The sequence below is a fragment of the Pteropus alecto genome, unplaced genomic scaffold (genome assembly GCF_000325575.1).
Source record: "Pteropus alecto unplaced genomic scaffold, ASM32557v1 scaffold76, whole genome shotgun sequence".
NCBI classification, from domain to species: domain Eukaryota; kingdom Metazoa; phylum Chordata; class Mammalia; order Chiroptera; family Pteropodidae; genus Pteropus; species Pteropus alecto.
In genome coordinates, this window is record NW_006443138.1 from 27,674,612 (window position 1) to 27,696,926 (window position 22,315).

The window sequence follows — 22,315 nt, forward strand, 5'->3', positions numbered from 1 at the left end:
CAAGGACATGATTCCAAAGAAGGAACTACAGAGAGGAAGTTGATGACCTGAAGCTGCTGCTTCTCTGGGGGCCTTTGTCAATCAATTCAGTGCACAGGACAAAAGCTGAGAATGCTTTGCCCAGGCAATGTGTCGCTGCCAGGTGACGGACAAACCATTGGAACTTCAGAAGTCTCATGAGGTTTAAGTGAAAAAATTGGAGACCTGAGAAACCTCAAAATATGCCTGGTTTTTGCCTCAATACATTTGCCAAATTCTATAACTGCACAGGGCAGGAGGCTAATATTCCAAGTAGAGAATTTCTGGTAGTTTTACGGTGCTGAGGAAACAAAGATTAGAGGTTATGATCTGCCACCAAACATTTCAGAGACTTAGTTGGAAAACTTGGAGGTCTCTGCCCCAAGGTCAGGCGCTAACTAGACGTGGATAGAGCCTTATCAACGTGCAACACAGCCGTGACTCAATCTGGTCACGGCTCCTACTCTAACCACCTAAAAGAGGAAAGGCCGAACCCTGTATAACCCTGTATAACCCTGTATAATGTTATGCATAATAATCCAGAGTTTCAAAAATTATAAGGCATGCCAAGAAATAGGGCTATGGGACCAAAAACCATGAATAAAAACATACAAAAGAAACAGTTACCCAGATATTGACGCTAGTCTACAAGAACCGTAAAATAAGTATCATTAGTATCTTCAGAGAAACAGAGAAGATGGTGAAAATAAATGAAAAGATAACGAATTTGAACTGAGAATTAGAATCTATTTTTTTAAAAAATCAAATAGAAGTTCTAGAACTGAAAAATACAATATTTGAAATTATGAACTCAATATCTGACATGAGCTCAATGAACTTTTTAACAGCAATTTAGTCACAGAAGATTAAGGCTATGAACTTAAAGACATCAATAGAAAATATCCAAACAAGATAATTTTTAAAATGGAAAATATGCATAAAGGACTGAGAGTTACAATTCAGAATATTTAACATACATGAAAATGGACTCTGATGGAGAAAAAAAGAAAAAACGATTTTGAAAAGATAATGGCCAAGAATTTTTCAGAACCGATAAAGGATATCGACTCACAGAACCAAGAAGCCTATGAACCCCAAGCAGTATAAGTATAAATAAAACGATATCTAGGTACACCACAGGAAAACTATAGAAAACAAAAGAGAAAATAATCTTAAAAGCTGCCAGAGAAATACAGGTTACCTACAAAGGAGCAATATGACTTTTATCTTACTTTCCACAGAGGTGGTGGAAGCCACAAGACAATGGAATGCCAGCTTTAAAGGGCTAAAATGAAATAACTGCCAATCTAGAAATCTATACACACCAAAATCATCCTCAAAAATGAAGGCAATGTAAAGACATTTTAGACAAACAAAAACAGAATTTGTTAACATCCAACCTGCCTTAAAAGAAACATGAAAGAAACTTATTCAAGTAAAATAAAGATGATCCCAGATGAAAATAAAGAAATGTAAGAAGGAAAGAGGAATAAGAGAAGAGGTAAAAAAAAAAAGGGAAAATATAAATTAATGTTGACTTTACAAAACAAAATCATATTAACATATCATGGTGTTTTAAGTATATGTAGATTAAAATGCATAAAATAACACAAAAGGTAGGAAGGAGTAAAAGAAGATAAAATATTCTAATATCTATCAGGGAAGTAGTGAATATAATAGTTTGGAATAGACTATAACTAAGTCAAGGATGTACATTTCTAGAGCAATCACTAAAAGAAAAGTAAAAGAATGTATAACCATCAAGTAAATGCAAGGGGAAAAGGAAATAATCAAAATATTTGCTTACTCAAACAGAAGTCATAAAAAGAGAAAGGGAATATAAAACAGGTAGGTCAGATAGAAAACATATAAATGGTAGATATGAACCCAAATATTTGGTAATTGCATTACATGTAAAGAGCAGAATACTAAATATAGATTAAGTGTAAAAATAAATGTAGTGACTTATAAAAGCGAATTTTAAAAATCCAACCATATGCTGCTTGCAAGAGGCACTTTTTAAATATAAGTACACAGAAAGGATGAAAATAAAAGAATGGAAAAGATGAAAACACGAACCAAATGAAAGCTAGTATAAATATTCTAATAGCAGAGAAAATAAACTTTAAGGCAAAACCATTACTAGATAATGAAGGGCATTCACCAGAAAGCTATCACAATTCTAACTCTATATGCATGTAATAACATAGCTTTAAAATAGAGAAAAAAATCGACAAAATCGAAAGGAGAAACAATAAATCTACATTCATAGTGAATTTAATACACCTCTCTCAATAGCTGATAACGGAGCAAAAAATTCAGGAAGAAAAGAGAAGATATGAACAACACAATTAATGAATGAACTAACTGGTGAGTGTAGGACACCCAGTTTCCTTTTATATAAATTTCAAAAAAAGGCAAAATAATATTATTAAAAATCATGACAGTGGCTACTTTGCGAGGAGAAAAAAAGCAGAGTTGCTGAGAATCAGCATAAGGGGGTGTTTCTGGCATACAAGTAATGTTTGACCTGGGTGGTAATTACATGGGTGTGTTCACTTAGCGATAACTTTTTGAACTATTATAATTTCTATTTTTAAAGTTTATTATTAAATATATTTGTGTAGTTGGAATACTACATAAAGCAATAGAAAACAATTTCATTTATATACATCGAAATAGCGAATCTTGAAAATTGTGTTGAGTGAAAACAGCACATTACAGGAACTTAAAAATTTTGTAAATTATTAAAAAATTCTCTATTTTTTGTGGAGATCTATATCTGGGTGAGTGTAAAAAGTATAATTTTTGGATGGGAAAGGTACTTACTAATTTCAGAAAGATGGTTACCTCTGGGGAGGTATGGAAGGGAAGAATACAAAAGAGACCTCAATTGTATCTGTAACCTTTTATTTCTTAAAAAGTCCTTCCTTAAGTAAATATGACAAAATTTCAACATTTGAAAATTTGGCTGGAGGGCATATGGATATTTGTAATGTTTGCTGCGATTTTCTACATAAAAGAGTTTCATAATTTTTTAAAGTTTTAAAAATTATAAATATGTTCTCATGTCATCAAATATTCTCAAATAGCAGTTTTTAATGGCTATGGATTTTTGCTATTATGAATAGCACTGTTATATACATCCTTATCTTTAATACTTGTGATATCTTTAATTTCTTTGAAGACATTCCTAGATGTCGGATTCATAGATCAAAGGTTATGGGCATTTTTAAATATTTTAATAAATATTGACAGTCATAATAACACAGTCATCGATTAACCCTTACGGAAGAGTAGAAACCAAAAAATTCTTTCTCTCTGGGCTTGGAGTATAGTCAGAGATTCAGTCTCAGTCTGACTCTTATGCTACTTTAGCCTGTGCCTATCGCCAATCCCTCTAGCTAATGTTCATCATCTGAACTGTGATGAGAGGTATACTGGAGTGCCTTTAAGAAGCAAATACAGAAAAGCCAGCTAAGCTCATCTCCAAAGTATACAAATTGAGTGTAGACAGTGAGCCTGGATCATCAGAGAACCTCCTGAGAGAATGACGAGGGAGACACTAGTGGTGATCTCTTAGTGCAGTGTGAGAAAGAGTTCACGGCCTTGACTTTGGACTCAACCAAGTATGTCATTTCAGGTGGAGTTCTTCTCACATGGTTTTCTATGTATGGGAGGTTCATAAAGTCCCTGGGCCCAGCTCCCTTCAACCATGGCATTTTAGTCATTACAGGTGAACCTGCTATTTCTTCATAAATGGCAGCTAGTTTTCCAGTTGAAAAGAAACTGGGGATTACTGCTAGAAATTTCTCACTCCACTCCCCCAAATTCTTAGTTTCTTTCTTAAATTCGTTGAAGGTTTGATACTGGGGTTTCTCTGAGCCACTCCATCCCTGCCCCGCCCCAATTTCCCTACTCTCAACCTTGAAAGCTATGTACTCTTCTGCACATTTGTTCTGTGGTTCTGTAAAACCCAAGAGTACTACCCAGGACAATTACAGACTGTAACCGTAGGTTGAAAACACATGAGGAGCTCTGCTCAGGCTTGCTCCATGATGGGGCTGTGCAAGTATGGGGGAAGTAGAGGCAAAGATCCCTGCCGGTTAACTTGGAGAGAGATTAAGTTGGAATGAAGAGGTGACAGAGTGGGACAGCCTGGTAGTAGTCAGGGCAGGAAGGTGGAAGCCTTGGGCTCCAGCCTGGACATAAGCCCATCTCCTCTAAGGAATGGCTGACAACTCTCAACGTGACCTGTACCTGCAACTCAATTTTTAAAAGGCCTCCCAGAGGCTACTTCCCCACCAGCAGCAGCACCCCAGCCACACAGCTAGAAGCCAGAATGGCTCAAGGCCTGCCTTATCAGATGGCTGCGTTTGCATTCCCCTCCCTGGTGAGAGGTAGCAGCCTCAGCTCTTTCTAGGAGTGCCTAAGTCATTATGACTAATCCCTTGCTTCGGAACTAGATAGTAGAGGAGCTACATTCCACGCAGGGGCAGAGTAGGTGGTATGAACTCTCTGCCAGCCTCCTCCAGCACAGGAGAGAAAAATCAATAACCCCGGGAGCCTTATTGGCTGACTGACTTTACATAAGGAGACATGAGTTGGATGAGCAGCATAATGAAATCATAGCTGGTTCAGAACTGAACACTGGCGCCTGTTGAAACACACCTGAGTAAACTGCTAAATCCTTCATTGTGCAATGTCAGAGGGTTCTACAGATGGACTCTTTCCTCCTGTATTCAATAGTATTTCTTCAGAGTATGCACAATCTAGAGCGCTACGCCGGCTACAACGTGATGTACCGCCTGCGCATACACCATTCTTGACACTGCCAGCTGCCTTCTTTTTGGTGGCAAGCCACAACTGAGTTAACAGCCAAAACCTAATGGGCTGAATCTCATCTTCCAAATGGATCCGCACACCTGTAAAGTGCTCCACATTGCCTGCAATACAAAACCCAAGCTCATTAGCCTTATATGCAAGTCATTTCATGATCTGGCCCCAGTCTGTAATTCTGGCCTTCTATTTCACTGCTGTATGCCTCCTCTCATGCTGTCCTCCAGAAACATTTGTCTCTTGGTGTTTTCTGTTTTCCCTGTACCTTTGCCTCCGAACCTTTGCTCCATTATTTATTTTATTTTATTATTTTATTTTATTTTTTGCTCAACCTAATATACTTTTTCCTCTCTATCGATGGAAAACCTTCTCATATGTCTAGGCCTAGAGTAAAAGGTACCTGCCCCATAAAACATCCCTCGTTCCTCAGTTCAGAATGTATTTGTCATTCCTCTGGGCCTCGGTCTGTACCTCAATTTAGCTTGATGATGCCGGAGAGCTTAACAGGGACAGAAGTCCAAGAGAAGACTCAGCCCTGAGCTCCGGTGACCATGTTTTTGTCTTAGGCTGAGAGAAAGAATTCAAGGGCAAGAAGAATGGCAAGCAGGGAAGCACAAGGTTTATTAAAGTGAAAGCACTCACTCGAGAGAAAAGTGCGAATGAACTCAGCGAATCTCGAATCTCGCTGAGGATGTCTGGATTATGGGCTTCTGTCGTTTTGGGGGTAGGACTCGGAGACATGATGCTGACTCAGCATTGTTGTCTCCTCCCAGTAGGCGGGGAGCTCAGTTTCCCATTCTTTCTTATTTCTTTCCAAAACTATTGTGGGAACCATAGTATTTTCAATGTAGATGCCATTATAATGATATTATAATTAACCAAAGTTCAGGTCTTTGCCAAAGATGGCATCTAAGCTGGAAAGCACCAGGACTCGGAGACATGATACTGACTCAGCGTTGTTGTCTCCTCCCAGTAGGCGGGGAGCTCGGTTTCCCATTCTTTCTTATTTCTTTCCAAAACTATTGTGGGAACCATAGTATTTTCAATGTAGATGCCATTATAATGATATTATAATTAACCAAAGTTCAGGTCTTTGCCAAAGATGGCATCTAAGCTGGAAAGCACTGGTTTTGGTTTATCTTCCCTTGCAGGGGCTAAAATAGGGAGAGGGCTGGCTAAACCAAGGACAAGGAAAAATTCAGAAGCCTTATCCTGGCGGGCAGAGGGCATCCCTAAGCTATCTATCCTGCCTCAGTTTCATTCTGTTTCATATTTTTCGTGTGTTTACACATTTGATATGTACTGAAACACCTGCTATGTGCCAGGCTCTGTGATCAGCAATGGGAACATAAACATGGTCACCGCTCTGAGAAGCTCACAGTCTAGAAGGGAGATAGATATGCAGACAGCCACATTACAGAATAACACAGAAAGTCAGATTATGTCCCTCCTCTCCCCTAATCCTCCAATGGTTTCCCACCCACCTCACTCTGACCTAGAAGCTCTTAACAGCCCAGCTTCTGTTACCTCCCTTAACTCTTCTTCCATCACTTTCCAGTCTCACTCCAGTGACCTCTGACCTCCTCATTGTTCCTCTCACTCCCAGCATGGTTTTGCTCTTTCTTCTGCCTGGAAAGCTCCTCCCTGTGATATTTGCATGGCCTTTCTCTTTACTTTCTTCCAATCTTTTGTCAAATGTCACCATCCCAATGAGGCCTTTACTGGACATCTATCTAAAATTTTCACCCCCTTCCTAACACTTCATATCACTCTTCCTAAGTATTTATTCCACTGTGCATACTATGTATTTATCTTCTGTCTTATTATTATCTCTTCTAGTGGATCGCAAGCTCCATGTGGGAAGGAATTTTTATCTGTCTTGTTCATTGCTCGGCCTGAACAGTATCTGGCACAGATGTTTCTTAAATATCTACTGAATAAATTAATTAAAAACCGAGTGCATTATATAAGTAATGAGAGCAAGAGCGAAGAAAGGAACAGTTCTGGCAGCTCTCCCCAAAGATTACTGCCCAGACCCAGATAGCTCTCGTAACTGAGAAATGCGGATCCAGAGAAATACTTGTATTCATTGGTTTCTCTTGCTAGTATAATCGGCAAAAATATAAAATAGGCTAGGTGGCCCGAGCTATTTAATGAGCCCAAAAGATGTATTAAACATCTACTATGCACCAAGGAAGGTGCTAGGGTCTGGAGGCCGAGGGTGAACAAAACCTCCTTTTCTCTACTCTCATGGAATTTATCACAACCACAGAGTGAATGAACAACATATTTATACATTGTAACAAGCGCTAGAACTCCTGCCCAAGTCACATCCGCCTGGCACTAAGAGGCAATATGGCTTAGTGGGTAGGAATATGGGCTCAGAACTTGCACTGCCTGAGTCATTCCTGGTTGCACTATTTATTAGCTGTGTGACCTTGGGCAAGTTACTTACCCCTCTGAGCTTCGGTTTCTTCTTATGCAAAATTGGAATCTTAGTACTGCCTAATTATTTGGGTTACTGTGAGGATTAAATAGATAACTCATGTAAATAACTTAAACAATCTGCTACAATAAACTGTATTTAATTGTCACTGTTGTTGTGGGCTGTTTTTATGGGAAGTTGGGCTCACTTGAGAGGTCCAGCACAGCCTAAGGGCATGCTGTATGAAGTCATTACATCAATTCACTGATGTATGTAAGCAGCTGTTTCCTAATTGGCCCGGATTGTATAATTGGTCAGTGGTACGAGCAGAAAAAAGCGACTAGAACTTTTCACAGCCCATGCATGCCTTGGTCTAATTAGCACCAAACCCCTTCTTTTCAGCTTGTGCTATGATTATTCCCTTGTGCAGAATAAGATTCAGCCTTAGTTCAAATCCCGTAACTGAGTGTTCATTATGCAGTGTACTGAGCAGTAAGCAGGAAGATCACAGGACCTCCTGCAGCTGAAGCTGCAATTAGTGCCCTTGCTTCTCAACGTTCTCGCCGTATCCTCTTCTGGCTTCTTCACCCTGGTTTCCTCCCTTTGGCTTCCTCCCCTAGGCCTACAGGCACAAAGGGCTCGGGACACTGGGCAGCCATGGAGGAAGCTGGAGCTATTGTCTAAACCTTTGAACTGAGCCGAACTAATAACCAGTTCAAGGCTTCTAATCACCAGCAGCAACTGCAGCCACCCAAGCCACACCAATTATTCCTTAGTCAGTGAGAAGGCGTGTTTCTGGGTCCCTTACAGAATCTTCTCATTACACATCTAGCGAGCTCTGCCCTGTCCTTATTTTTCCCGCATACTTGCTTCCCTTTCTTTTGGAGGTCCCACCTTTCCCAGCAAACTCCAACACACGCACATAATTTCAAAGCTTCCTTCCTTTTTCTGTTTCCCAAGAGCTCAAGATAGGCAGTATCAATCTAGTACTTAGCACATATTATAGTTGTTGGATTGTATTCCCCCCACATACACACCTAAACTGTGACCTCCTTCCAGGCTCACGCTGTGTTTCCTTTTGCTTTGTATCCACTATGCCTAGCACAAGACCTGGCACACAGCAGGAGGATAATAAACATTGGTTAAGAATGAATGAACCAAAAAAAAACCAATGAAGGGGATGGAAATAGTGAGAAAATGCCTTCCAAAGGGCAAATCTAAGAAAAGAAAGGCTGGGAAATGGCAGCAGACAGACCAAGGGCTGGGCAAGCTGGCTGGGTTGGGCCCCAGGCAAAGGGGAGGCGAGAGCATAACCTTAGTGATTTTGGACCATAATCTGCATGGAATCCCTGGTTCCAGCCCCAGATCTGTGAGTCACCTGCTATGACCTTGGACAGCCCACTTACCACTCTGGGGCTCACTTTCTTCATCTACAAAGGAAGGGATTGGGCTAGATGATCTCTTCTAGTTTTAGTATGTTATAATTTTGTAATTCAATTTTTGACTGGCAAGTTTGACTCTAATAGAAAAACAGGTTCCCCACCCCCACCTCAAGTCCCCCTTTATGAAAGAAGCAAGGGAAAAGTTAACTGTAATGATCTCCATGGATTGATGTCATGGCCTTTTTCACACTTGAATGAACCATATGTAATTGCATCAATCACACTGTGTTTCTGGCAAGTGCTGGGATCAAATCAAGGTAGAACTCCATAGTCTAGGGACCATTGAACAAAAGCATGATTTATTCACCACAGTTCAAGTAATACTCAGAGCAAGGTGAATTCAGAGGCATTTGCTTCAACAACAACAAAAAAGTGCTTAGGGAATAAGAAGGAAGAGACTCAAGAGTTGAATAAAACTGTGTCTTATATGATCTTAAATATCACTTTTTCTCATCTTGCCTGAAGCAAAAGGGATGAGATATATACCTTCAGATAGTATTGTGTAGTAAGTCATAAGAGCAAAGGCATTTAGAGACAGACCGGGATTGAAAGCCCAGCTCTGTCCCTTGCCAGCTGTGGGGCCTTGAGCAAATTCTTTTCTCTAAGAACTCAGTTCCCCCACTGTAAAAACATATAAGTAATAGTATCTCTCCTACAGGGTTATTATGCAAGTTTAAAAAGATAATAAAAAATTATTATCAATGAATGCTAAAACCAGTGGATGAAAGGTCGATGAGGGAATATTCACACAACTGCAGCATTATCACCTTACAGATTACTTAGTAATTTCCAAGGAAAATGGTATCTCTGCTCTGTAGAACTCAGGCAAACACTACCTTAACCAAGTTATCATAACATCACCCATGACAGGACAAACTGACATTTCAGGCTCCCTGATGTGATGAATGGAGAAACACACAGTATCACTTACGAAATTATTCTGGTCAACAATATTTACCCCAAATCTTTCCATGAGGAAACATCAAAAAAATCCAACATTGAGAGACTCTTTGTAAAATAACTAGCTTGAACTCTAAAACTGTCAATGGCATGAAGAGAAAAAAAAAAAGCCTGAGAAAATGTTCTAGATTAAAGAAGACTAGTGAAGTATGAAAAGTAAATGCAATGCGCAATCTTTGATGAGATCCTGGATTGAAAGAAAGAAGAAAGGAAAAAAAGGGATTATTATTAGAAAAAATGGGAAAATTTGAATGATGAATTACTATATTAATAGATAACAGAACTGTTTTGATGTTAAATTTCCTTAGTATGATAATTGTTTTAGTTATGTAGAAGAATGCTCTTGTTCTAAAGAGATATATGCTGGAGTATTTAGGAGTGAAGAGTCACAATGTCTGGATCTAACTCTCAAATAGCTGTGTGTGTGTGTGTGTGTGTGTGTGTGTGTGTGCGCGCGTGAGAGAGAGAGAGAGAGAAAGCAAAAAAAATGTGAAATTAGGTATAAGAAACTAGATATAAGAAAAAAAGCAATTAGTGAAACTTGATGTTTCATTGTATATTCTTACAACTTTTTGTAGGTTTGAAATTTTTCAAAATAAAGATTTTGGGGAAAGGATAAGACATATAAAGTTCTTGCAGACGTGGTTCCATAGTGTAGTGTTTAGCATGTCTGCTTTACATGTAGAAGGTCCTGGGTTCACGCCCCAGTGGAGCCATGGTTCATGGTCTTCGGCTATGCCATCCTGAACAAGCCCAGTGTCTGATCTCGGAGGCTAAGCAGGATCGGGCCTGGTTAGTACTTGGATGGGAGACCGCTTAGGAAGACCAGGTGCTATAGGCATAAATAATAATAAAAAAAAAAAATTCTTGACACTTTATAAGATAAAAGTAAATAATAAATATGATATGCAGGTGATGATGATATCTTGATTTGGTTGAAACTATTAACATTTAAAAATGCCTATCTTATTCTTCCACCTCAGCTCCTGACTTGCCATGGCTAGGTGACTCAAGCCAGTTGGCCATTCTTGCATTCAGTTTTCTCATCTGTAAAGCAGGAGGGACATCAGATCCATAAGTGGAATACCAAAGTGAAAAAGGATACTAAAAGGATGATAAAGATTATACATATAATGAAGCATGCAAATTCCTCTCAGGTTGGGATAAATCAATCCACATTACTATAGTCATGATGGTGACACTCTGATATTTCCTATGAACTCTACCCTGGTTTATTTTTCTTTTACATCCTCTTTCAGGCTGATGAAATTATTGTCTCTCAGTGCTTTTCAAATGTCCTGTAAAACTTAAAAGAGGAAAAGAGTTGCTTGTTTAAGAAGGCTTGAAGAGAAGGCACTATTAGATGGATAATGCAATTCCACAAACATTGATTAAATACCTTCCTCAGGCACTTGGTACAAAAAGACTTGTAAGACTCTTCCTAGTCCCTGCTTGAAGGGTTCATAACCTGTCAAAATGAAAAATATATATATAATCAAGAAATTGGACATCACATGAACCCTTGCTGAACATTGTGTGGCATGTAAAATACAGTAGGGGTATAGGAAGTAGGCTAAGTCATTGTTGAATGAAAGGGTCGCTGAGTAGATGGATGGTTGGATCGTTGAATGGATGGATGGGTAGATGGTTAAATGGATGGAAGCATGGTTAGATGGATGAATAAATAGGCAGACAAAAGAATGGAAATGATGATATGAGAACAAAGAGAAAGAAAGACTAATTCTACATGAAGACTTTAGCAGGTGGGAGAAAAGCCCCTAGTTCACCGACATTTGAACTGGGCATTAAAGGATAAGGAAAGTCTCATCTAGGATGAAAATTATCTTAGTAGAGGAACATCAAAATGTAAAAAATAATTTTTGCCTTTTCAATAAAATATGTCCCACTAGGGGAAGAAATAAAAGGAATACAATGTTAGTGATGTAATCACTTAGGTAAACCTATTCTGAATCAAGAGAGGATTATAGCACCTTCTGGAAGAGAAACAAAACAATTCAGCTCCACGAGCATTATTGAGCCTGCACCATCTGCAGCCACTGTTCAGCCTGGAGATATAAAGACAGTAAGACATTGCCCTTGGCCTGAGGGGCCCACAGCTTGGTAGCAAGATCTTTTCTATAGATTTTCCTGTTCTGACCCACAAAAGTAAAAGAATAGGAGAAGAGCAACCTGAAACTAAAAACTAGTTCTTAAGTAAAAATCTTTATGAACATTGTGTAGCATGCAAAAAATAGAGTCATAGTAAGTAGACATTTAATAAATATTTGTTGAATGAAAAAATAGCTGAGTGGTTAGATGGATAGATGATAGACGGATAGACAAACAGACAAAAGAATGGAGAGATCAGTCACAAATAATCTCAACAAAGAGAATTACCTCCTTAAAGATATGTCTACACCAAAGCTACCGGTGATTGGTTTTAGTTCCTGGAAGCCTTGCACGTACCAAATAGCTTCACAATGCCTGAAATCATTTTGAAAATATAAAACAGTAAAGAAAGCCAAAGCTCAGATAAGGAGTAACTGAAAACAGTACTTGAGTGAAATAACTTATACTCACTGCCATATTTTAATTTTGTCCTAATCATATCTTTTCTTAAGAATTGTAAATTCTAGGTTATAATTAAGACATAGCCTAATAGTTAAACTGTTGTTTTAATAAGCAGTTTTCTTTTTAGAAAAAGCAAAATAATATGGCTGAATCTTTTTCTTCATCTCTTACCCCTTCTCGGTCATATGGAACTGGAGTAAATTTTTCATCTTCCTTCTACGTTTCCTCCAGTGATAGAGAGACACTGAAAAGGCAACAAAGGTTTATTTTACCAGGGAAGTGATATGGTGTAGCAACTAATTGTGCCGATTTGGGAATTAGACCTTGGACAACTTTCTTAATCTTTCTAAACTTCAATTTCCTAATCTGTAAATGAGGATAATAAGCATATATATCTCATAAGGTTGCTATAAAAATTAAAATGAAAAATTATATAAATCAATTAACACACCATGTCTCATAGTAAGCACCCAATAAATATTATATGAGGGATGAGAAATAAAAGAAAAACTGATAATTGGGAACTCTGTATATAGTGCTTAGCTGAACAAGTCTTATCTTGTTCACTCTCTGACCTTTAGCAAATCACTTCACCATTCCGAGCTTCAGTGTCTTGATCTATAAAATAATTTTTATAATCTCTAAGGTTCTTTCCAGGCTAAGATTATTTACTATTAGAATAAGATCCCAGAGAGAAAAAGAAGTAAGTGTGGTTAAGAACAAGCTCCCTCTCCTGTTGAAATCTCTCACCATAACGCCAGAGTTGATGGGAAGTCTGGGCCCATGTTGTTACTTTAGAGGTGCCTGGTGGCAGAAAAAGTAAGTCCCACAGGATTTGGAGGCCCTGGGGCTCCTCTGAATCCAATTGTGTTTCTGGTTTCACTTGAAGATGCTTCTTCCCCTCCAATGGCTGACACTATTGGCTATCTACTCAACAGCCATTTCTTCCTTCTTCTTTTCAATATTATAAGGTATAAATTAGCCCAGCTCCTGAGAGTAAATCACTATTGGTCCAAACAATGGCTCTCAATGGGAGGTGGCATTGCCTATCAGAGGAAGTATGAAAGTTGTCTCAGTGACTTGAGAGTTCCACTGGCACTTAATACATGAGGGTCAGAGATGCCAAATGTCCTGCAGTGAGCATAAAAGTCCTGCACAACAACAAATTGTCAAAGAAAATGCCAAAAGTAACCCCACTAAGAAATGCAAGATTAAACCATTCCTGGGATATCCATTTCCCTTTGTGTTTCTTTTGCCAGATTAGTTTGTTACACATGGGCCTATTTTGGCCGCAAGTCATAAATGCCTATTTGTTTATTGAGGAAGATTTCCCTCATGATAAAAAGAGGAGAGCATCCCTTATTTCCTGTCTCCCTTTTGACACTCGGAGCCTCAGCAGCCAACTGATAGCAATGAGGGGAGAGTCATGAAAACAGCAGAGAACACACCAAGTTCTGACACTTATGACTTGCTGAATTAGCCAGCTCTGAAACTACCAACTTTTCAGAGGCACTGTTCAAGAAAAGAATACATTTCTGTTTAATTTAACCAAATTTTAATCTGGTATAATATGTTATTTGCAGCCCAAATCATCATAAATTATACACTGTTTGATCTTAAAAAGTTTAAAGAAGAAAAATTACATGATCATATAATTGATGCAGAGAAGCAGTTGACAAAATTCAACACCTATTCATGATTTTTTTTAAAGAAAATCTCAGGAAAAGTAGAAATAGAGGAAAACTTCCTCCACCTGATAAAAATTATCTGCAAAAATATCTACAGCTAACATTATACTTAGTGGCAAAAGACTAAATGCTTTCTCCCTGAAATCATGAACAAGGCAAGGATGTCCTCTCTGATCACTCTTGTTTACCGTAATACTGGAAGTTCTATTCAGTGCAATAAGACATGAATAAGAAGTAAAAGAATGAAGTTGGACCCTTACTTAACATCATATACAAAAAAGAAACTCAAAATGGGTCAGGGACTTAAAAGTAAGATCTAAAACAATAAAACTCTTAGAAGAAAACATAAGACAAAATCTTCATGACATTGGATTTGGCAACGATGTTTTGGATACCACACCAAAGACACAGATAACGGAAAAAATAGAGAAATCGGAGTGCATGAAAATGTTCAAAAGTTTGAATATCAGAAAACATTGTCCATAGAATAAAAAGACAATTCACAGAATGGGAGAAAATATTTGTAAATCATATATCTTATATGGGACTAATATCCAGAATACATAAAGAATGCCTAAAACTTAACAACAACAACAAAATACCACTTGAAACAAAAATAGGTAAAAGACTTGAATAGACAGTTATCCAAAGAAGATATACAAATGGTCAGTAAGCACATGAAAAGATGCTAACATAACTAATCATTAAGGAAATGCAAATTGAAACTACAATGAGATACTACCTCATACCATTAGGATGACTACTATAAAAAAAAACAAAACAGAAAACAAGTGTTGGTGAGGATGTGGAGAAACTGGAATCCTTGTGCACCATTGGTGGAAATGTAAAAGAGTGCAGCTGCTGTGCAAAACAGTATAGAGTTTCCTCAAAAAAAAAAAATTAAAATAGAATTATCATATGATCCAGCAATTCCACTTCTGGGTATATACTCAAAAAAATTGAAAACAGAGTTTCTAAGAGATATTTCTACATTCATACAGTATTCACAATAACTAAAATGTGGAAGCAAACCAATTTCCATCAACCAGAAGAATGCATAAGCAAACTGTAGTATAGACATACAGTGGAATGTTATTCCACCTTAAAAAAGAAAGAAAATTCTGAAATATGCTAAAACATGGATGAACCTTGAGGATATTATGCTAAGTGAAATAAGCCACACACACACACACACACACACACACACACACACTCACACACAAATACTATATGATTCTACTTATATGAAGTACTTAGAATAGTCAAAATCATAGAAAATATAAATGGTTCTTAGGGTCTAGGGGGAGGGAAGAATGGGGAGTTATTGTTTAATAGGTACAGAGTTACAGTTTTATAAGATGAAACATATTATGGGGATGGATGGTGGTGATGGCTGCATAACAATGTAAATGTACCTAATACTATGGAAATGTACACTGGTGCAGATGGTAAATTTGATGTTATGTTGTTTTTTAACATGATTTTTAAATGAGGGGAAAGGCATACAGATCGGAAAGATGAAAACTCTCTCTATTGAGTTTTGGTCAAGATGGCAGGCTAGGTAAAAGCAGGGTTTGCATCCTTCCATGACTGCATTAAAATTACAATCAAATTATAAAACAAACAACTTGAAGAACCACCTGAAGTCTCACTGATCAGAACACATACATCTGAGGACATAAAGAAAAAGCCACATTGATACCAGTAGGAGGGGTGGAGACATGCAGCAGGGTGGTCCCTCATTGGGGCATGGCAGTTGAGCAATGTGAGTGACAATGTGGCCGTGGGAACCCCCTAAAGGAATGAGGGAGTCCTATCCCCACACAGAGGCTCCCCAATCCAGTGTTCCAGTCCTGGGAAGAGGAGTTCCCACAAAATCTGACTGTAAAAACCAGTGGAGACTCTGGCTGTCTGGGCGAGATGGAAGGAACCTGAAAACTTAAACATCCCATTAATGGGCCCATGCACAGACTCACTTGCTTGCAGACAATCACTGGGGCTCTGATGGAGGGTCAGTGTCTTGGGAGGCACAAGAGACAAACAGGAAAAGACTTAAGTTGCATGGCACCAGGGCAAGAGGAGGGACAGACACCACTGCACCTTTGTTGGGCCCCCCTCTGGGGAAGTCTACAGGTGAGCATCATCCTGCCCCCCGCACCACCAATTCTGAAGCTGCATTGGCCCAGTAAGATCAGCCCACTCCATCCCATGTCTCCCTGAGGCTCTGCCTCACCCAGCCCACAAATTGTCTATCCTGGTCCCATTGCCAGTCAGCCAGCCCCACCTTGTGCCTTCTCTGGGCTGCACATTTATTGGCAGGCAGCAGCCCTTAGCTTGCATGGCCCACACATGGCCTGCACTTTTCAGGGGAGACTTTTGGTGGTGAGTCACTGGTGCCAGCCTGAGCTGCAGTATCTCTTGGGCAGATAGTGGGGTATGAGAGCCTGAGAACCGTGGCTGGCCTTGCTGCAATCTGAGAGTTTCACAGGAAGCCACAGATTCAGTACTGGCATGAAACCTGACTCTGCATTGGCTGGGTTAAATTTGTTTGCTTTACACCGGTGACTCTTTGGGTCCCTGCCCCACCCATCTTGCATACCACCCAAAGGCGCTTTCAGCTGCAGAGTCATAAGGGCAGCTAGCAGACAGCCCTAGGCCTTGAAGTATAATGGTCCTTCTGTTAAGCTGCCCCAGGCCCGGTACTGGGAGTAACCAACCTCAGCTTGCAATGTGCCTCTCCTACTTGCCTCCAGATCCAGCATAGACAGCAGCCATCCATGGATCGCTTTGTAGCTCCTACCAAGTATTCTCAAGCAATCAGAGGCAGAGGCTGAATTTGGCCTTCACAGAAGCCCCTCCTAAAGGGCCACGGAATCAACATACCTGAAGACTAGCATCAGATCTCAATAGAGTACCACCTGACTAGCCCTGTAAGTGGCACACCCATAGGATGGTCTTAACAAGTACAGGAGACTGCTGGGGCGAATCCCACTCCACAGGGTCAGCCCCTACACAGCAACTCATATCCTGTGGGCATGGCCAATCCCCACAGCCAGTTAGCATGAGAGTCAATCCCATCCACTGATGTGCTAACCGCAATTGAGGCTTAGCTATAACAGGAGAGCACACACAACCATACAAGAAACATGCTCAGAAACCCCAGTGCAGGTGATCAGGAAGACTGTACCACTGGGCCACACATGACATCTACTATATAAAGCCACCAGGCCAAGGCTGAGAGACGTAACAAGTCTTCCTAATACATAGAAATGAACACAGAGAAGCAACTAAAATGAGAAAATAAAGAATTGTGCCACAAATGAAACAACAGGAGAAAACTCCAGGGGAAAAAAAAAAACCTAAATGTAATGGAGGCAAGCAATCAACCATAGACAAAGTTCAAAACACTGGTTATGAGGATGCTCAATTAACTTAGGGGGAGAATAGATTATCTCAGTGAGGACTTCAACAGAGATAGTAAGCATAAAAAAGGACATAGAAACCATAAAAAAAGACCAGTCAGAAATGAAGAAACAATAACTGAAATGAAGAATACACTAGAAGGAATCAAAAATAGATTAGATGAAGCGGAGGATTGAATCAGCAGGTTGGAAGACAAGGTAGTAGAAAACACTCAATAGAAACAGCAAAAAGAAAAAAAAATTTAAATGAGGAAAGTTTAAGAGACCTCTGAGACAACATCAAACATACCAACATTCACATTATAGGGGTACCAGAAGGAGAAGAGAGATAGCAAGAGATTGAGAATCTATTTGAAGAAATGACAGAAAACTTCCCTAACCTGGCAAAGGAAATAGACATACAAGTCCAGGAAGCACAAAAAACCCAAACAAGAGGAATGCAAACAGACCCACACCAAAATACATCATAATTAAGAAGCCAAATATTGGAGACAAAGAGAGAATCATAAAAGCAGCAAGAGAAAGGCAGCTAGTGACTTACAAGGGTATTCCCATAAGAATGTCACCCGATTTCTCAACAGAAACTTTGCAAGCCAGAAGGGATTGAAACAAAATATTCAAAGTAATGAAAAACAAGAACCTACAACCAAGACTACTCTAACCTAGCAAGGCTATTAATTAAAATTGAAAGTGAGATAAAGAGCTTCCAGGACAGGAAAAAGCTAAAGGAATTCATCATCAACAAGCCAGAATTACAAGAAATGTTAAGGGGACTTCTGTAAAAAGGAGAGGAAGCATAAATATGAATAATAAAATAATGAAATGGCAAAACAAAACTCATACATATGTTATCTACAAGAGACCCTACTCAGGTCAAATGATACACAGAGACTGAAAGTAAAGGAATGAAAAAAATATTTCATGCAAATGGAAATGAAAAAAAGAAAGCTGGGATAGCAATATTTATACCAGACAAAATAGGTTTTAAAACAAAGGCTATAATAAGAGACAAAGAAGAGCATTACATAATGATAAAAGGATCAATAAAATAGTAGGACATAACCCTAGTAAACATATACGCACCCAACATAGGAGCACATACATATATAAAGCAATTATTGACCAACATAAAGAAGAGAGATTGACAGTAATACACTCATAGTAGAAGACTTTAACATCCATTGACACCAATGGACAGATCTTCCAGACAGAAAATCAATAAAGAAACAATAGCTTTTAATGATACACTAGACCAGATGAATTTAACTGATATTTTCAGAGCGTTTCACCCCCAAAGAAGCAGAATATACATTCTTCTCAAGTGCACATGGTATAGCCAGTATGGAAAACAGTTTGGAGGTTTCTCAAAAAATTAAAAATAGAACTACCTTTTGACCCTGCAATTGCACTTCTGGGTATTTACCTAAAAAATAAAAAAAATAAAAAACACTAGTTTGTAAATACCTACGCACCCCTGTGTTCATGGCAGCGCTATTCGCAATAGCCAAAATATGGAAGCAACCTAAGTGACCATCAATAGACAATTGGATAAAGAAGTTACCCATATATATAATGGAATATTACCCAGACTTTTAAAAAAAAAGAAAAAGAAATCTTACCATTTGCAATGACACAGATGGACCTCGAGGATATTACGCTGAGTGAAATAAATCAGACAGAGAAAGAGAGATACCATATGATTTCATTTATATGCAGAATCTAAGGAACAAAAGAAATTAAACGAAAACAGACTCACGGATACAGAGAATTAGTGATTGCCAGAGGGGAGGGTGTTGAGGGGCTGGGTGAAAAAAGTGAAGAGATGAAGAAGTACAAATTAGTAGTTACAAAACAGTCATGGGGATTTAGAGTATAACACAGGATATGTAGTTAATATTATTGTAATAGTTGTATTTAGTGCCATATGGGAGTTAGAGTAATTGGGGGGATCACTTAATAAATTATGTAAATGTCTAACCATTGTACTGCATACTTGAAACTAATATAAAATAAAATAAAAAATTCTCCATATTGCATTTGACATGATTTTCTATGTAGAAATTAAAAAAAAACACTAAAACTAGTAAGTATATTAGACAATGTTGCAAGATACATAATAAACACACAAAAATAAATTGTATTTCTATATGCTAGCAATGAACATAGATATCAAAATTTTAAATATATACAATGGAATATTACCCAGACTTTTAAAAAAAAAGAAAAAGAAATCTTACCATTTGCAATGACACAGATGGACCTCGAGGATATTACGCTGAGTGAAATAAATCAGACAGAGAAAGAGAGATACCATATGATTTCATTTATATGCAGAATCTAAGGAACAAAAGAAATTAAACGAAAACAGACTCACGGATACAGAGAATTAGTGATTGCCAGAGGGGAGGGTGTTGAGGGGCTGGGTGAAAAACGTGAAGAGATGAAGAAGTACAAATTACAAAACAGTCATGGGGATTTAGAGTATAACACAGGATATGTAGTTAATATTATTGTAATAGTTGTATTTAGTGCCATATGGGAGTTAGAGTAATTGGGGGGATCACTTCATAAATTATGTAAATGTCTAACCATTGTACTGCATACTTGAAACTAATATAAAATAAAATAAAAAATTCTCCATATTGCATATGACATGATTTTCTATGTAGAAATTAAAAAAAAAAAACAACACTAAAACTAGTAAGTATATTAGACAATGTTGCAAGATACATAATAAACACACAAAAATAAATTGTATTTCTATATGCTAGCAATGAACATAGATATCAAAATTTTAAATGCATTGCCATTTACAATAGCTCAAAAAAAAAGGAAATATTTGGGTTTAAACCTAATAAAACATGTACGGGACTTGTATATCAAAAGCTATAAAACACTGTTTAAAAAATCAAAGATATAAATAAATGAAGAGACATACTGTGTTTGTGATTTAGAAGACTCAACTCAATAAATTTCAATTATCCCTCAAAGTTATATACAGGTTTAACACAATTTCTATCAAAATTTCAGTAAGATTTTTATAGATATAGACAAGATTAATTTTTTCTGGAAAAACAAAGGATCTAGAATAATTTAAACAGTGTTTGAAATGGAAAAATAAAGTGGGAGGAATCAATCTACTCAATTTCCAGACATTAGATCATAATATATAGCTATAGTAATCAAGACTGAATGGTATTGGTAGAGAGATAGACACATAGATTACTGTATCAGAACAGACAACTCAGAAGTAGACCTGCACAAATATGCCCAAGGCATTTTTGACAAATGTACAAAAACAATTCATTGGAGGAAAAACAGTCTTTTTCAACAAATGATGTGGGAGCAATTGGACTTTTACAATTTTTTTAAGTGCCTTGCCCTAACTCTTACACAGCATATAAAAATTATCTCAAAATATATTACAGATGTAAATGTAAAACTATAAACCTTTTAGAAAAAAACATAGGAGAAAATTTTGGGCATCTAGAGTTAGGCTAAGAGTTCTTAGACTTGATAACAAAAGCATGATCCATAAAAGGAAAAATTAATAAGTTGGACTTCAAAATTTAAAAGTTTTTCTCTGCAAAAGATCTTATTAAGAGCATGAAAAAACAACCCACGAACAGGGAGAAAATATTTGCAAACCACATTTCAGACAAAAGACTAGTATCTAGAATATATAAGAACTCTTAAAACTCAACAGAAAAATATAAACAATCTTATTAGAAAATAGGCAAAAGATAGGAACAAACTTTTCAACAAAGAGGATATACAGATGGAAAATAAACACATGAAAAGACATTAAACACCTAGCAATTAAGGAAACGAAAATTTAAGTCACATTAAGATACCATACACATCAGAATAAGAGTAATAAAAAGTAGTGGCAACATCTAATACAGGTGAGGATGTAGAGAAATGATCTCTCATGCATTGCCAGTGGACATGCAAAATGGTACAATCACTCCCAAAAATAGTTTGGCAGATTTATTTTGTTTTTGTTTTTGTTTTTTAAATACGCAGCACCATATGACCCAGCATCTTCACTCCTGGTCATTTATCCCAGAGAAATGAAAACATGTTCACACAAAAACCTGCACACCACTGTTCATAGCAGCTTTGTTCACATTAGCCAAAAACTGGAAGCAAGGCAGGTATCCTTCAAGGAGTGAATGGGTAAACAAACTGTGGTACATCCATACCATGGAATACTACTCAGCAATAAAAAAGAAGTACTGATACATGCAACAACCTGGAAGGATCTCCAGAGATTATGCTGAGTGAAACAAAAAAAATCCAATCCTGGAAGATTACATATTATATGGTTCCATTTACATAGCTTTCTTAAATGAGAAAATTATATAAACAAAGGAGAGATTAGTGGTTGCCAAGGGTAAAGGAGGAGGGTGATAGGATGGAGGCACATGGGTGTGGCTATGAAAGGGTAACTTTAGAGGGTTTGTGTGATGGAAATGTTCTGTACTTTGAAAGTATCAATGTCAGTATCCTGGTTATGATATCGTACTATAGTTTTGTAAGATATTACCATTGGAGAAAACTGGGAAAAGGGTACAAGAAACCTCTCTGCATTGTTTCTTATAACTGCATGTGAATCCACAATTAGCTCAAAATAAAGTTTAATCTTTAAAAATTGCTCCAGTGTGCAGTCAATAAAATCTGTTGAGCCAAGAAGCCCACAGCAGTGTGGTGGATATTGGAAACAGAAAGGTCCTACAAATGAATAAGAAGAAAAAGCCAATAGTCCTACATGGGGTCAATAAATGCACACTGATACTTCACTTGCAGAAAGAACAGTAAAACAGAATTACTATACAGACTCTTCTTTTACAAAAGAAACTTCTCCCAGTCTTAATTCATCTGAAGCCAGAGGCTCCAGTCAGCCTGGCACACATTCAAATAGCAAGTCCTCCCCACCCCCCACGCCCC

The 22,315-nt window shown here is 37.9% G+C and overlaps 1 protein-coding gene across 1 annotated transcript in view; it reads right to left on the reverse strand.

Annotated features, from left to right (window-relative positions):
* PRMT8 (protein arginine methyltransferase 8) overlaps positions 1-22,300 on the reverse strand; it is a 177,731-nt gene extending 155,431 nt beyond the window's left edge. Inside the window, exon 1 of the mRNA XM_006923851.1 lies at positions 22,218-22,300. The gene's annotated coding sequence lies outside the window, so the exon portion shown is untranslated. The remainder of the gene's footprint in view (positions 1-22,217) is intronic.
* Positions 22,301-22,315: the final 15 nt, after the last annotated feature.